This window comes from Malus domestica, chromosome 08, assembly GCF_042453785.1.
Source record: "Malus domestica chromosome 08, GDT2T_hap1".
NCBI classification, from domain to species: Eukaryota; Viridiplantae; Streptophyta; class Magnoliopsida; order Rosales; family Rosaceae; genus Malus; species Malus domestica.
This window is the reverse complement of record NC_091668.1, coordinates 19,265,791-19,274,592: the sequence shown is the minus strand read 5'-3', so window position 1 is coordinate 19,274,592 and position 8,802 is coordinate 19,265,791. Positions and strand designations below refer to the sequence as shown.

Genomic DNA, 8,802 nt, shown 5'->3' with positions numbered 1-8,802 from the left:
ATTCATCAAATTGTTCACGTATAATGAAATTATAAAACACACCAAATAAAACTAAAGAACTCACCAATTGGAATTACATAAACACACCAAATAAAATTACATAAACATACGAAATAATAAAAAACTCACTATAAAAAACACACCAAATAAAATTACATAAACACACCAAATACAAACAAACATACTAAATAAACTTAAGTATCTTCAGCTTGTTTCAATGCCTACTGGTGCTCTATCAAGTCAATTTGCCGATCATTGTGCATAGATGACCTTTGAAGTTCAGTATATCGTTGAATGACCCTTTCATTGTAACGTCCATCCCTTTCTAATGGCTCGTGTTGCACGGGTTCTTCGGTAGCATCATGCGCACAATATATCCGTGTTCTTGAATTGTTCATCGTGTCTGGCTCTGGCTCATATTCATCAACCGCATCATAATCAAACTCATCTTCCACAATCATGTTGTGAAGAATGACGCACGTCATCATGATCGATCGAAGTGACTCTACATCGAATATTCTGGTAGCACCCCTGACGATCGCCCAACGAGCTTGAAGGATACCAAAACAACGCTCCACATCCTTCCTGCACCCCTTTTGACAACTTGCAAAGTGTTTTTCCTTTGCATTTCGCAGACGTGGCACTGTTTTGACAAATGTTTCACACCGTGGGTAAATGCCGTCAGCTAGGTAGTATGGCCCGTCGTACCTACGTCCGTTGACGACGTACGTGACTTTTGGTGCCTTTCCTTGCAGGAAGTCGTTGAACACTGGGGATTGGGTAAGGACGTTGAGATCATTTTGAGCCCCCGGAACCCCGAAAAAGGTGTGTCATATCCATGTATCAAAAGATGCCACTGCCTCCAAAATGATAGATTTTGATCCTTTTCTATCCTCATATGCGCCTTGCCATGCACTTGAACAGTTTTTCCACGTCCAGTGCATACAATCGATGCTTCCTATCATCCATCCCAGGAAAACCTCGCATCTCACCCTTCTTCAGAAGCCTTTGCAAGTCCTTGCGAGTAGGTTTTCGGAGGTACTCTGCGATGTACAAAGATTCGACTGCTCCGCAAAACCTCATCAGGGCCTCAAGAATGGTTGATTTCCCCATCCTCGTTATCTCATCCACTTGGTCTGCATATGCTCCATACGCAAGCATCCGTAACGCAGCAGTGATTTTTTGCTCAGGCAGGAGACCCATAACACCACAAGCATCCTTCTTTTGCACAAAGTAAGAATCATGGTTGCAAACATCAGTCATGATTATGTTGAACAAATGTCGTTCCATTCTAAAACGACGTCTGAAGTACGTATCAGGAAATGCACTGTTATGGACAAAGTAATCGTCCAACAGCTCTTCACCCCGTCGTTGCCTGCTTCTATCAAGGTTTCTTGAACAGTTGGGCCTGCATATCTGAGCAACAGTCTGGATGACTCGACGGGAATGTGAGGCTCTGGCCATTCTTGTTTCGTCATCTCTCATTCTACGCTCCTCATCCTCTTCCATCTCATTTTCGACTATCTGAAGGTTGAACATTCCTTCAGATTGGTTAAACAATTCTTCCTCTTGCTGATCGATTTCCCACATCATCCTTGATGAAGAAGAAGACATTGTAATGATGGATGGTGAAGAAGAAGCAGAAACTATGAATAATGAGATAGAGATGTTAAGAAAATTGGTGTGAGATTTGTGAGGATGGATGGTGGATTATATGGACGATTCAGAAAGGATTGGATTATAGATAAGACCACGTGGCATACCGTCATTTGTTAAAAATCTGATCAAAATCTATCCTCAAAGATTCTGAAAAGATAATGACACGTGGCACGATCGTATTGGATAAAAATCCCCTTGTGCTCAGGCTCCCACCCTCACTCGGGCTCTCCAAGGCTGGAGGGTTGTCCACCGGGCCTCGGGCCCTTTCCTGGTGCCTGTCCCCCGAGCAATCCACAAGGGTGGACTTGCTCTTATATCTTCCAATAATTTAAATTTAAAATTTTCAATATTTTTTCAAATGGCCACATCTTTAACTAAAGAATAAGAAATCCAGAAGTTTATTCATTTAGCGACAAGTGGTACTCAAAATATGTTCGAAAAACTTATTTTAATATAGTAGTTTAATTCAATTAACCAATAAAATTAAAGAACAAACTTAAAATAATAAATTATTGAAGGGGCTAAAAATAACCCTATTCGGTTGGAGATGGTATATAAATATGGACTGACACTGTTCATTAAAAAATAATTTCTTGTAGGGTTATAATCTGGATAAGGGCTAAACATAACCCCTTTGATTGGAGATGACCTTATATATGTCCAGTGGACCAGTACTAGTCTCCTGTATTCATTAAAATAGAAGTGCATTTTTGTTTACTAATCTCAAGTGGTGGTAATGCTCACCACCCTATTTATAATCGGCAGATGAGTTTAAGTTTTAAGATTTATACCTATTCACTACACAAATCTCGAAATTTAAACTCATCTGACGGCAATAAATATGGTGATGAGCATACACCATAATTTATAGTGATAAGTAAAAATGCTCCCTTAAAATGAATGAAGATTCTTTTCGGATCTTATTTGTGAGGATCCCAAGGATTCTCTAATCATGTTCATTCATCGTATATCGTGCGGTCAAAAATCAATTTAAATTTTATATTTAAAATTGAATATAAATAGTACTTAATGAAAACTGACTGTGCAATTTATGACAAAGGAACACAATTAAAAGATTTCCTGAATTCTCACAAAGAGGATCCGGACAGGATCCTCATTCCCTTAAAATAGTTACCACGAGAAAATATGCCCGCGCGTTGCTGCGGGACTTAAATACACCCGCCTTAACTGCATAAATAAGACATATTTAACCTGAATAAATTAAGACACATGCACCATGCACTCGTCTCTCAATTATAAGAAAACTTGTTTGCAATACTGAGAGAAAGCTTATTATTGTTGATAAAATGCACACTACACCAATGGATCATGCCATAAAAATTACACGTACACCAATGGATCATGCCATAAAAATTACACCATGAAAAATCCAGAGACCAAAATCCCCGCCGGCAGAATTTATTCACATCAAATTTAAATTCTAACACCATCCGATCAAATGTTAATCAAACACACAATCTCAAAAAGCCGAAACCATGTTAAGCAAAAGAAACAGAAGGAAAAAGAGTGAAGATGTAAGCATTGATAAGAATATGAAAAGTGGCAGCACTGATACCATGCACAGATAGGACAATGAAATATCGGAACCATCAGCAACAAATAGAACCAAGGAAAAGGATTGATAAAATAAACAAATAAGAAATAGGGCAGAGGCACAAACCAACGACATGAGCTCAGCTTTTTCACCATGAATTTTGCATGGCCTGAAATCAAGAAAATGATGTGTTTACCTGGATTTTGAAGTGGACGCCTGCAGTCCGAATGACAACGATCATCCCTCTTTTGATGGTCCAGAACCGACCCAGGACACTCATACGAAATCCAAAAAGGCAGCATTATCTGGAAAGAACATGCGAAGCCGTTAACAACGAAGTAAATATATAGTTCCATAGATGCAAACAAAATAACACTATGGCATGATATTTGATTAAGATCAGTCTCTACCAATTTGATGGCAAAAACACACCTCTCCTATACGGGAATTAACCTAACCATTTAACGAAAAAAAGACGAAAACCCATGCGGGAATGAACCTAACCACACTGCATGCACTCACATAAACTGCATACACATACACTCACACACACCGAAGAATGAACGCATTATATTCAGTTAGCACCATTCAACTTTAAAAGCAGTGAGACCTTCCAAAGGCACAGCCCAACTGGCCTCGGTTCAAATAACCAAATTGAGAACAACACTTCAATTTAGAAAAGCTGTACAGAGGGAAAACTAAAAAGAAAAGAAAAAAGAGACAAAACAATCCTATAACCACAACTGAAAAACAAAATCAAAATGAACAGAATAAAATATCAGCAGCGCATGAACACTAACTAACATCCTTTGGAAACATGTGCTGGTTACGTATAATATATATGCGCATAAATTAAGAAAATGGCTTGAGCGCCCTAGCAGTGGTCTTTACGCTGAACCAAATCACTATTAGGTTAATTGTATTGATTCACGCATCTTCTTTTATGTCTAAATCTCTACTAAATTGCCCTACGAAAATGACATAAAACTAATTAAAATCCCCAATATATATGAGAATACAACTTTTAAAAATGTGAGAATATATGCAGCACCAGGATGTTGCAGAACTCACTACCCCAACTTAAGATTCGGTTTTTGTCCAATGTATATATATGCTTAGATACATCTGAGAATTTGCTTTGCAACAGTTGCTACTCTCATCGTCCTTTGAGAGAGATAGATACAAAGGTAAGGATTACAATGGGGAATAGTTAAGAATCCCTCTAAAATACTAAAGAAAAACATACCTAGAATGGAGTAAACAACTGTTTGTCTCCTTAGTAGTTTCTCGCATTTATGTTGTCAGAAAGATAGTGCTCCACTCCAGAAGGATGGACAAATGTACTAGATGGAGATTGACCCAAAGAAAACATAATTATAAGTTAGCTTCTCATGAACAATTAAGGTGATGCAAAAGGGCAACATGTGATGTGAAATTATTATACCAAAATATCCAAGGTTTGTTAATCTAATCACCCAATAAAACAAAACAGAAATTAAGCACAATAATATCAAAATTAAAAGGAAGGAATAACATGAAACCTTGTGCATAGAACGTTCATGTGAGAATGAATCACACAACAATTAAGGGTGGACAAATCACAAAAGTGACACTTAAAGGGCACCTAACGGACACCCCCATCTTTCTCAGCAATCGCAGAAATCACTCGGGTTTGAGGAAGCAAATGGAAAACGAAATGTTTTTCCATCCCCTACCCATACCCAACCTCCCTTACCCGTTCCCTTTACCCTTGCAGAAAATCCTCCCATCTCTCTCTCACCCTTGTCCCATCTCTCTGTCTGCAAATCGTAGAAAAGAAACCCTAAACAAATCCCTGAAATCCCGCGCCTAAATCCTCCCACATTTCTCTCGGACACCCCCTATCTCTCTCTCTCTGCAAAATCTAAACCAGATCTCCTAAATCCTATCTCAGACACCCCACAAACAGCAAAAAAGCCAAGATATGAAAGCAATCTCTACATAATACTTTGAAACAATGAAACAAAATGTTACTTACTTGTTCCTTGTCCAAAACCGTTGGTGTTGCTGCACATTGTTATCAATTGTGGGTTTATCAAATCTTTCATGGCTTAGACTGCATGAAGAATTAGAATCTAAAAGATGAATGTATGCTGTAAATCATCATATAAATGTAACTGCATTTAAAAAAAAAAGGGAATGAAAAAATTGAATTTTATTTCATCAGTATGTAACTGCATGAAAAGTTACATTGAATGCAGACTCAATCAATTTCCCCAAAGTCATTGTTAACTGAAAATCAATGCCAAACCCATAAATACCACCTTTGAATTTGGCAAAACCCAAAAACAAAATACATAAAGTTACTCATATAATCACAGAAAAACATGAAATTTGAGCACCCATTTGGCCAAGTTAAAGGATAAAGGCACTCACATCATCATAGTACTTGCACCAGAAACACGTTTTGGTTACAATTGAAAGGGCCAGAGCCTTGCATGCGAGGAAGATGACGATAGGATTCCAGAGACAAAGGAGGAGTAAGACGACGAAGGTGAGAGAAGGGAAATGGCGGCGAGAGGAGGATAAAGGTGAGTGCCAGAGTTTCTGCTTGTCTGCAAAATTGGCAAAATTGGCACACAGGTTCACAACTCATCGTCTTCCCTTGATCAATGGCTCCTTTAAATATCCAAATGATCAAGGTCATTCATGCTCGTAGAATACTTGATGAGCTCCTTTTGGTAATCCACCTAAAACAAATAAGCACAATATCTATGTAAACTGGCATTTCGCTCAATTATACATTAGTTATGGCATCTTTGGAACTAAATGACTTCAACCTTAATATCCTATAAGCAGTATGTTTCTATATTTTAAATCCTGTTATGATAACAGGTAAATATAGATGATACAAAAGTAATTTAGTTTCATCAAGCATATTTTCGCACTATTTAGTAAAGAACTCAGCCGGACTTGATTCCGAATAACATTCACAATTTCATATAGAATTTCAAAAGCCAGAGACTTTAGTGTAAATTACAATAAAATTTCACAAAGAAAGCAAATTGTAATATAAATCTGATCTACAATTCGGATTTACCTGGATATAGTGATTTACGTTTCCATTGGAATATTTGCATGCATTTACATCTGATGAGAAAATAATACATCATTAGTTGGCAGGAAGGAACTTTGATAAGCAGATAAAGAAGCAAGATTGAATATAAGTTTCATGTACCCTGAAGTTTTTGTTCTTGCTACAGAATACTCGCATCGGTTGCAGCCGCTTCTATTTTCTTCGTGGTTTCAGTAATGGTATGCTTGGGTCCAATTCTTGTTGTCTTCTATTCTCATCCTAAATTAAGTTAACAGTTCAACATTATTCGTTATAAGCTAAAAAAGTAGGATTAGTTATTTTAGTAAATCTATTTCTTGTAAACTTGCCTGTTCCTCGAACATACCTGACAAATCGAGATCATTTGACATCGCTATCAATTGGAATGCATTCATAAAACTTGAGGATTTGGGAATTATTGTCTCCACCACATTTTCCTGCAATGAAAATAGCAATTGTAACAAAAATCAGATATTTGGATCGAAGGTAAGATTCTAGCATTTTCTCCGTATCACAATCATGCAGAGCTTTTACCTCAATTGAATCAAATCCAACACCAACTCCGCCTATGTAATTTTACATTGCCGGTCCCAAGCCCGGATAAAGGAGGAGGGGGAGGGCGTCAAGTAGTCGACAGCCGGCACTCCATGATCACGTCGAATCCTTATGAAAATGAATCCAGAACAAAATCGCGCTAAAGCTAGGGCGTCACCCGTAAGTGGCGCGCTGTGTGGCCCGAGCACAGTGATAAGTGAGCAAGGGTCGCTGTATCTCCATCGGCACCTGGATGCAGTGTTAAATGAGCAAGGGGGCCGTAGAAACTTCTTTTCGAACGACTCCACTCAAAGTTGTTTGGGAGCATATGCTCCTATCAACTTTACACGGGACACACAAAAGAAGTACTTTGATCCTATTAGACGGGGGAGGGTGAAGAAGTTAGGACAGAAGGGTAGAGTTCAAGAGAGCAAAATGCGTTTAGGAACGTGGAATATAGGAACCTTAACGGGAAAATCTATGGAAGTAGTGGAAGTTATGGTGAGGAGAAGGATAAATATTATGTGCCTACAAGAAACTAAGTGGGTTGGTAGTAAGGCAAAGGATCTAGAAAACTCAGGGTTTAAACTTTGGTATTCGGGCACAAATAGAACGAGAAACGGTGTTGGCATCATCGTGGACAAGATCTTGACACAAGATGTTGTAGATGTCAAGAGGGTAGGAGATAGAATCATGGCAATCAAGATTGTAATAGGACAAGAACTTATCAATGTGATTAGTGCGTACGCACCTCAAGTAGGGTTGGATACGAGTTCGAAGGAGAAATTTTGGGAAGACCTTGGAGACTTGGTGCAAGGAATTGCTCAGACGGAGAAGTTATTTATAGGAGGAGATCTAAATGGACACGTGGGCAGGGAGACAGGCAACTATGGAGGTTTTCATGGTGGCCATGGTTTTGGGGAGAGAAACGAGGATGGGGAAGCTATCTTGGATTTTGCAATGGCATATGATCTCTTCTTAGCCAACACCTTCTTTAAGAAGAGAGAAGAACATGTGATCACCTACAAGAGTGGGTCGTCAAAAACACAAATAGATTTTCTTCTAATGAGGAAAGGGGATCGTATAACTTGTAAGGATTGCAAAGTTATACCAGGAGAGAGCGTGGCTAATCAACATCGCTTGTTGGTGATGGATGTACATATCAAAAGAGGGAGACAAAAGAACAAGACTTGGAAGTGCCCAAGGACTAGATGGTGGAATCTAAAAGGAGAAAAACAAGCCATTTTCAAAGAGAAGGTAATCCCCCAATGTGTGTGGGATAGAGAGGGGGAAGCTAGCCAAATGTGGGATTCCATGGCTAGTTGTATCCGAAAAGTAGCAAAAGAGGTATTAGGAGAGTCCAAGGGCTTTGCCCCACACCAAAAGGAATCTTGGTGGTGGAATGAGGAGGTACAAATAAAGGTGAAGGCTAAGAAGGAATGTTGTAAAGCCTTATACAAGGAGAGGACCGATGAAAATGGTGAAAGGTATAGAAAAGCGAAGCAAGAGGCGAAGAAAGCGGTCAGAGAAGCTAAGTTAGCGGCTTACGACGATATGTATAAACGACTAGATACCAAAGAAGGAGAGTTGGATATCTATAAACTAGCTAGAGCAAGGGAAAAGAAGACAAGGGACCTAAACCAAGTGAGGTGCATCAAGGATGAGGATGGAAAGGTTCTTGCTACAGAGAACGCTGTTAAAGACAGATGGAGAGGTTATTTTCATAATCTTTTCAATGAAGGACATGAAAGGAGTGCTTCTTTAGGGGAGTTGAGTAACTCAGAAGAGTGTAGAAACTACTCTTTTTATCGTCGAATCCGGAAGGAAGAAGTGGTTGTAGCTTTGAAGAAGATGAAGCATAGAAAAGCAATAGGCCCAGACGATATACCAATCGAAGTGTGGAAAGTTTTGGGAGAGACAGGTATAACATGGCTCACTGACCTTTTCAATAGGATTTTGA

At 38.9% G+C, this 8,802-nt stretch overlaps 1 long non-coding RNA gene across 4 annotated transcripts; it reads right to left on the bottom strand.

Annotated features, from left to right (window-relative positions):
- Positions 1–2,637: 2,637 nt before the first annotated feature.
- On the bottom strand, positions 2,638–6,869 carry LOC114826573 (uncharacterized). 4 transcript variants are annotated; one of them, XR_011583894.1, is made up of 7 exons: positions 6,843–6,869; positions 6,655–6,745; positions 6,432–6,548; positions 6,294–6,343; positions 5,630–5,943; positions 3,007–3,519; positions 2,638–2,973 (listed from the first exon to the last, which is right to left on the bottom strand). It is a non-coding gene; the product is annotated as an uncharacterized lncRNA (long non-coding RNA). The 4 variants fall into 4 exon arrangements; XR_011583895.1 differs by lacking the exons at positions 2,638–2,973; positions 3,007–3,519 and adding exons at positions 5,240–5,309; positions 5,444–5,485; XR_011583892.1 differs by lacking the exons at positions 2,638–2,973; positions 3,007–3,519 and adding an exon at positions 5,232–5,309.
- Between the last annotated feature and the right edge of the window lie 1,933 nt (positions 6,870–8,802).